This window comes from Bison bison, unplaced genomic scaffold (assembly GCF_000754665.1).
Source record: "Bison bison bison isolate TAMUID 2011002044 unplaced genomic scaffold, Bison_UMD1.0 scf7180017864174, whole genome shotgun sequence".
NCBI lineage: Eukaryota > Metazoa > Chordata > Mammalia > Artiodactyla > Bovidae > Bison > Bison bison.
Window position 1 is genome coordinate 1,543,832 of NW_011494746.1, and position 8,786 is coordinate 1,552,617.

At 43.7% G+C, this 8,786-nt stretch overlaps 1 protein-coding gene across 2 annotated transcripts in view; it reads right to left on the reverse strand.

Annotated features, from left to right (window-relative positions):
• CDKL1 (cyclin-dependent kinase-like 1 (CDC2-related kinase)) overlaps positions 1–8,786 on the reverse strand; it is a 51,364-nt gene that overhangs the window by 26,263 nt on the left and 16,315 nt on the right. The window lies entirely within an intron of this gene.

Here is an 8,786-nt window from a genome sequence, read left to right on the forward strand (position 1 = left end):
GTAAGATTCATGATAGACATCAGGGTCTGTGTTCTCCTGTTTCCTCAAAATGTGTCATGCCCCCAGCACACAGCCTTGTACATAATAGGCATCTGATCATTATTTGTGAATGAATGAGTAAATCAGGTTTCCTAGGCTGATGAAACATTTTAAAACAGAAAAATCAGAAGACTCTCCAATCTGACATGCCTAAAGGGCTGCATCTAGAAAGAACAGGCAGGAGTGAATGTTGGTGTTGGCAGAGATAAATCTTGTACTTGGCTTTCTGGGCCCTTCTGTCTATAATCTGATTGGAAATACCTACAACTAAGCAAACTAACTACTGGTTAACGTTCTTCAGGGCTTGAAGGTCTCCAGGCAGTGATCTAAGAGAACAAAAAAGAGCCTGAAAAGCTTCTTAAGGCTCCAGTCTCAGAAATCAGGTGATATAACTTCTGCCTCATTCTACTGGTCACAGCAAATCATGAGACCCACCCAGACTCAGCCCACAAGAAAATATAGAACTGGCAAAAATTTTGTTCAGATTTCCCATAAGACGTTATAAAAACCTGAATGATCTTTTTGGCCAACCCAGTACCACAAGGAGAGCAGGGCCCAGGTGTCCCGGCCAAGCTCAGCTCCTGCTGACCACCCCCACTTAATTTAGCTACATGAGCAAGCTCCGGTAAGACCAGCTGAAGGAGCAATCAGCCAAGCCACAGTTGTGAGAAATAAGAAATCATTCTTCTTTAAGCTACTGAGTTTTGGGGAGCTCTGTTAATACAGCACTAGATAACTCTATTGGGGAACTTTTGAAAACCAGGGATGCCCGAGCCCCACTCCCAGAGATTCTGAATTGGTCTTAGGCAAGGGCCAGCCATCTATTTTCCCCCCAAAATTGTCCAGGTGATTTAATACATAGACAGAAGTATTAATCATAGGCAAACAGATATTTCAGACATGATAAAAGGCAGGAGAAAAACTGAAGTTCTTGAACTGCACAGTATAGTATATTTGTATGGACAATGAGAAAAGAAGAACCCAGCAAGGAAAATACCAAAAAAAACACAATTATTTTCTCATTTTCTTTGTCTAACACCTCTATCTTCAAGATGTGAACTTCCTGCCCCAGACATTACACTTGATGAAGCAAAATAAAACAGCCAAGACACTCTTAAAGCCCACTAGCCACATCTGGGCCTTTGAATAGAAGGCATTCCAAGCTATAAAGCCCCACACTTATATTCCCATATCTGGAATATGGGACACCAGGGGCTTCCCTGGTGGCTCAGATGGGAAAGAATCTGCCTGCAATGTGGGAGACCCAGGTTTAATCCCTGAGTCAGGAAGGTCCCCTGGAGAAGGGAATGGCTACTCACTCAAGTAATCTTGCCTGGAGAATTCCACGGACAGAAGAGCCTAGTAGGCTACAGTCCATAGGATTGCAAAGAATTGGACATGACTGAGCGACTAACACACACACATCTGGAAACATTTAGCCTGAACTAACAGAACAGTTAGTTCTGCTCTAAGAGGACAGAACTGACTACTGTTTCAACCAAAGAAGTGCACTGGCTCAAATGTCTCAAACAGAAAGCAATCAACCAAGTTTAAAGTGGTGGAGCGGGGGGAGGCAGTTTAGACAGCAGGCAATTAGGGGAAAGCAGAAATTCTCTTATAAGCTCTGAAAAATAATTGTCTGTAGGCCAAGACCTCAAATCTTAGATTCTTTTAATTTTCCATGTTCCATATATAGTCCTCAATTCTACTGAAACAAATACCTGGAGCTTCTCAGATGCCAAGACTGGCACCTGCAACTTGTCACATTCATACGTGCAGAAATTGCCAGGGGCACTGTTGCCTCAGGGTAAAACCCAAAGATCCTCTCCACTTGACCTCTGCTTACCTCTGCAGCCTCATCCGGAGAAGGCAATGGCACCCCACTCCAGTACTCTTGCCTGGAAAATCCCATGGACAGAGGAGACTGGTGGGCTGCAGTCTATGGGGTCTTGAAGAGTCGGACACGACTAAGCGACTTCACTTTCACTTTTCACTTTCATGCATTGGAGAAGGAAATGGCAACCCACTCCAGTGTTCTTGCCTGGAGAATCCCAGGGACAGGGGAGCCTGGTGGGCTGCCATCTATGGGGTCGCACAGAATCGGACACCACTGAAGCGACTTAGCAGCAGCAGCCTCATCTCTTATAACTCCCCCAGACTCACTGAACTTCCTCACTCTCGCTTCAGGACCTGCTCACCCAGCTGTTGCCCATCTTCCAGATGAATTTTTTTCTGTCCGGCCCCCTCGGCCCTGCTCAACAAATCTGAAAGAGTATAACTCTGGAACCATGGGTGCCGTGTAGCAGGTAGAAAGCACTGTCACAGCAGGACCCACTGAACTGCATGGACTAAATACTACATTACACCCGTCCTCCTGTTACTGCACACCTTTTGAAAAGTCAGATTCTAATAACTACACTGTAAGCTATTCTAATAACATATAGATTCTCTCCAATTTTTGAGCATTATAAATAACGTTTTGATAAACAGCCTACTAGCTGATTGACCTTAAATTGGGCTTCCCTGGTGGTTCAGCTGGTAAAGAATCCACCTGCAGTGAGGGAGACCTGGGTTCAATCCCTGGGTTGGGAAAATCCCCTGGAGAAGGGAACGACAATCCACTCCGGTATTCCGGCCTAGAGAATTCCATGGACTATTCAGTCCATGAGGTTGCAGAGAGTCAGATACGACTGGGTGACTTTCACTTGGACATGTTAATTAACGTCTTTAGGTTTACCATTTGTGGGAGGAGGAAGCTCAGGGGCTGCTGTGACAAAGCATATGCAGCAGTGTCAGCCCACATCATCCTCTCCAGAAAGTTTAACTGTTAATATTTTTAAATAATTTTTTATTATTTTTAATTTTCTTTTTGGTTGTGCTGGATCTTCATTGTTGCACATGGGCTTTCTGTAGTGGCGGCGTGGGGGCTAGTCTTCACTGGGGTGCTCAGCCTCTCGTTGCGGTGGCTTCTCTTGTTGCGCAGCACAGGCTCTAGACTCACGGGCTTCAGTAGATGCAGCACACACAGGCTCAGTAGTTGTGACACATGGGCTTAGTTGCTCCACGGGGATCTTCCCGGACCAGGGATCGAAACTGTGTGCCCTGCATTGGCAGGTGGATTCTTATCCAATGTGCCACCAAGGAAGTCCTGTTAATATTATTGGGAGTTCAATCTATTTCTATTTAGGCTGACTATCTCAATTCATTTTATTCAACAAGTATTTATCTATCTTAGTGTGCATAAGGCACTCTGATAGTCCTAATGATACAGAGATAATACAGCAAGTACCAAACCTACTCTCATGAAGCTTAGAAACTAGAAGGGGAGACAGATGCTCAACAAGTAATTACAGACGTGGTAAGTGTTACCAAAAGCCAGGGAAAGGGTACCTGGCTTGAGGGTGTTGAGTGGTCCAGGGAGTGGTCCAGTGGTTCCTGAGGAAGGTGGCCATTTAGGAAGTTAGTTGGAAAGCCCCAGGAATACAACATAAATAGACATGGCCACACTGCTTTCCAAAAGGATGGAACACACTTAGACCTCCGCCAGGAGTGTGAGAGTACATTTTACCATACCATTGAGGCATTAATAGATATTTAAGGTTTGTGACGTAGATTGCTAAATTACTTCTCAAGAGGGTTTACAATGCCTCCAGCAACACGGGAAGGTGTCACGTGATATTTAAACCACTCATCTCTCCTATTTTCTGCCGTAAGATAAGCTTTACATAGCTGTAAATAGCCAATAACTTATTTCTCAACCTATTTTCAGAAAAGTGTTCATTTAGAGAAGTCAATCACTAAATCCCAATTAGGACTCACAAATCTTAAATTGTAAATATTTTTTGTAAATATTTTTAAATAAATTATTAACTCTCTGTAGGTTGCCAGAATTCTGGGTTGACCTGAAAACATGCTAGAGCAGCAGATATCTGGGAGACAGCTCCTGTCCTGGCTGTGTTCATTTATTCAAAAAAGGTCTCCAGAGTGTCTGCTCAGCCTCAGGCGCTGTTCAAGGCACTAGGGAAACACTGGCGAAGGGGACAAGGGGCTCAAGCATTAAGCAGAGAAGTGCCACGGAGCCCTCCGTGTATAAGAATCTAGGCTGCCTTAGAGAAACTGTTCTTAGGAAGTCACTCTGAACCAGAGTCCTGGAGGGTGAGAAAGGTCTGACCAGAAAAGGGCAGGGATGGTAGAGGGATGGTGGCTTTCCAGACAGAGGGTTGGCTCTGAGCTAGGAGGGAACTTACGCCACCTAAGGAACTGCAAGATGGTGTGGTCTGCATGTCAAACACATGGAACCGATACCAGAGAGACAGGCAGAAGGCAGGTTCTCTGGGGCACTGAAGGACATGCTAAGAAATTTACGCTTCACCCTAAATGCAATGAGAAGCTACTGGAATGAATTTTAACAAGAAGTGATATGGATACCATTTGGGTCTTTGTTGCTATGTGGGCTTTTCTCTAGTTGCAGTGAGCGGGGGCTACTCTCCAGTTGCTCTGTGCAGGCTTCTCATTGCAGTGGCTTCTCTTGTTGCAAAACAAGAGCTTTAGGGTGCATGGGCATCAGTAGTTGCTGTTCCCAGGCTCTAGGGTACAGGCTCAGTAATTGTGGTGCACGAACTTAATTGCTTTGTGGTATGTGGGATCTTCCCAGATCAGGGTTTGAACCCAGGTCTCCTGCATTGACAGGCAGATTCTTCACTACTGAGCCACCAGAAATCCCACCATCTGGGTATTTTAAAGCTCACTATGGTGGCAGGATACAGAATGGCTCAGAGGAGGCAACATGACTAGAGGAGCCTGCTAACTGAGAGCTTGGAGCAGAGAAGAGGCAGGGGAGACGGGGAGATAGGCACTGTTTGGAAACAGACTTTATTATTAGGATAGTCAGGATGTGGTGATGGGCTGGAGCTGAGGGATGGAGGAGAGAGTGATGATCAAAGGTTTGTGTAATGGGGTGGATGGTGGTACCATGACTGAGAGAAAAAGCAGGTTTTGAAGGGAAGGACCTACAGCTTTGGCGCACTGGGCTGACAGGGACTCTGAGATACCAAAGTAGAGGTGTCAGGTTGGCTGGAGTTTGAGCTGAAGATAAAAGCTGGGGCATTAGTGTGAGTGTAAGCAAAGCCATGGTGAGAAGTGATGCCCAGAAGAATGAGTGAGAAGAGCGAGGCCCAAGGAGCCCAGCACCCAGATAAGTGGTAGATGAGGAGGAAGTGGAGAAGGGGAAAGGGAAGATGGTGCCCCAAGATAAGAGAGAAAACAGCAGAACATAACACGATGGAGATACGGTGATAAGAGTACACTTACTCCACGAAGATGCTGCTGCTGAAAAGTCAAGCTGGGGAGAAGGGGTTCGTGTGACCTCACTGGAAGCAGCAGTGAGACCAGGAGCCAGATGTCATGAATTTAGCATCCCCAAACCATCTCTCTCCTTTCTCTTATTGACTCCCCTGACCCTAGGGGCTGAACTCAGAGGAGCACCTGTGGTTCTGAATCCAGTTTGCAACTGGTCGCCTAGAGGTCTTGACCAGAGCTCCAATATTGTGAATGTTTGCATTGACGAAAGTCTGGATGTTTCTACCTCAAAGCTGAATGGGCTGTTTAGGGGCATTGGGAGGAATTAGATGAGAAGAATCAAGCAGCAATCTGGATGGACCGTCACAGGTTTACTCAACGTGTTTATTATACAAGAAGTCTTAATGGAATAGACTAAATTACCATACATACTATGAAGATGTAGTTCAGGGCTCTTCTAATTAAAATTCCTTCCTGTTTATGAGTATGTGAAGCCAAAGCCCCAGCCCTGGCCTCATTCCTCAGCACTCTGATTCGTGCTGGCCCAATCCTGAGGATCTCAGTGCCTCATCCCACGTCAGTCACCATCCTTCAGTTCTTCTATATCTAGAAGCCTGGGTTGGCTCACACTCAGATTTAGTTTCTCTTATATAAAAGTTTCTGCCTTTGCTGCTGCTATTTTATTTTGGTCTCTCTTCTTTTTATTTTCTCTGCATTTTGAAATATTCCTATTATGCTGCAAAGTGAAGCGTTTTTCTCTGACTTTAAAAAAGAACTGTGTTTTATCCGCTGGATTTAACCTGAGCCCTTGTCATAAGCTCAGGCTTTTCTACACCTTCTAAGGTCAAATGTTTGGCCTTAGCATTCTGAAGGATTTTTGACCTGGTTGCCAACCTTTCAGATCAGGAAATGTTGCTTTAAAGCCTTGGTTACCAAGATTCTCTTGAAAACGCTGGTGATGTATGCCGAGCCTGCAGTCTCTGGCATCAGTGGATTGGGGCCGAGAAGCAGCTGTCCATGTTAGATAAGCCCTGGATACCCGAGTTTATCACACTCCCTACTACTCCCTGACACGAAGGACCTTTAACATCACTCTTTCATTATTAATTTTCTTAAAAGTGAGATATTTAAATGTCCAAGTTTCTATCAAAAGTGGGGAAATGTATAAGCGATAGAAATAACTGCATATTTTAAGGCAAATAAAAGATTTGTTTATGAAAGCAAATCATTTCTCCCCTACCTGCCTGGCCCCTGCAGATACTGGGTTTGGAACCTCTGTCCTATGAACTCCTCAGCACTCACATGTTCTGGATTGGTCAGTATACAGACCACTACATCCATGGTCTCTTCTATCCCCTGGTCTCTGTTCTTTGTTGGGGAGAATGGGGGGATATTTATCCTGTCTGTGCTTTAGAGAAAAGAAACAGGCTATTTTTTCAATGATCATATCCTGTTTTCCTTCCAAAAACATTCTTCTTTTCCCACAAATTTGTGGTAAATAACAAAAGAACAAGGATTAAAATTTAGAAAGTGAGAGCTGTCTTGGTAAAATGTTTTTCACAAGCCTCTGCAATTTTTGAACTTGACTCTTAGTCACAGATACATAGATCCTGTTGCAGGAATTTTTCATCAGTTAATATTCACCCAGAATGGAAAAAAGTGATGTCCCCCTCTTTATAATAATTCATCCTGGGTACATCCCAAGGATTCCCAGGTCAGCATATGATAATACTCTCAAGGGCTTGAGACCCAGCAAGGTTTGTGGTGGTGTTCAGTCACCCAGTCATGTCTGACTCTGTATGATCCCAAGGACTTTAGCCTGCCAGGATCTTCTGTCCATGGGATTTCCCAGGCAAGAATACTGCAGTTACCATTTCCTTCTCCAGGGGATCTTCCTGACCCAGGGATCAAAACTGCGTCTTCTGCATTGGCAGATAGATTCTTTACCACCTGGGAAGCCCCACTTTATAGTAGCCTCGTATAACTGATAGAATTTCTTCAAAGTAGCCTAGCCTATATACTAATGAATGAACCATTATAAAATGTTTATCGCATACAGTATTATAGTCATATTCATAACACAGTATTGGAAACATTGTTACATTTTTTTAAAATTCACTTACCTGAGATGATAGACTGATATTCAGTTTCTCCCTTTATAAGAGAGGGAGAGAGATATATACTGTACATAACATGATCTTTTGAAAGCAAAGTTATAAAGCTGTGAGAACTAACACATAATTTTATATTAAGTGTCACCTACCTTATCATGCTTACGTAAGGATAGACTAATATTTATGTATATTTTATATATTCATGACACATGTAACTTTTCCATAATTGTTTTTGATTATTTCTAGGTTACACAGGTCATCTGTGAGTTACTTCAACTGTTGCAAATCTCCAAAATTTTTTCTAACATATGTATTGAAAAAATTCACATGTAAGTGACTACAAACTTACACATGGAACATGCAGTTCAAACCCATGTTGTTCAAGGGTCAACTGTGTTAAGTGTAAAAAAGAAATGATTGGATAGTATATATTTGTGTCTGTGTTTTAGAGGGAAACACATGTCCTTACATGAGCACAGGCATCCTTTGGAGAGACCGCCATTGTTCAGGGGATAAGAATGGAGACTGAGGGATAAGGCAGGTTTCTTTTCCACTGCACGTTCTTCTGCACCTTCCATCTTGTTTTCTTACATAAGCATACTTACTTATGTAAACATGATTTTTACTTTACCGTAAAAAATAGTTTTAAAAGATTTGCATAAGTCTCTTCACTATATTGTAAAACCAAGATAAATATTTTGAAGTTAGTTTCAGAGAGCTAGTTAATACATCAGCTTTGTGGTGGGGGGAGCTATTTTCATGATTTTAAAAGCTATTTAATTATCACCACCATCTCTGACCTAGAGGAAAATATTCCACACCCCTCACAGTGCTGTTGAGGAATTGTTCTTTAACACTTTTGGTAAAGGAAAGCTGCCTTGATCCCACATTTCCTTTAAATGCCCAGAGACACATGGTAGATACCCTGGCTAACACCTTAGTTTTGGGGACAGCTAGAGAAGGGGCCCCAGTGGCTCAGGCAGTAAAGAATCTGCCTTCAATGCAGGAGGCCTGGGTTCGATCCCTGGGTCTAGAAGATCTCCTGGAGAAGGGCACGGCAACTCACTCCCGTATTCTTGCCTGGAGAATTCCATGGACTGAGAAGCTTGGCAGATTACAGTCCATGGGGTCACAAAGAGGCAGACACAACTGAGAGACTAACACTTTCAGAGAAGGAATGGGTGTGACATGTGGGGGAGGAGGGAGAACTAAAAAAGCTGGAATCAGAGGTGGAAAGGTGAAGTTAATTTACATTAGGTCTGCCGTAGACAGCACGGATGGTCAGAATGCGCCAGGTAGGTCCTCTGGCCAGAGACCTGGGCTGAGATCTCTTCT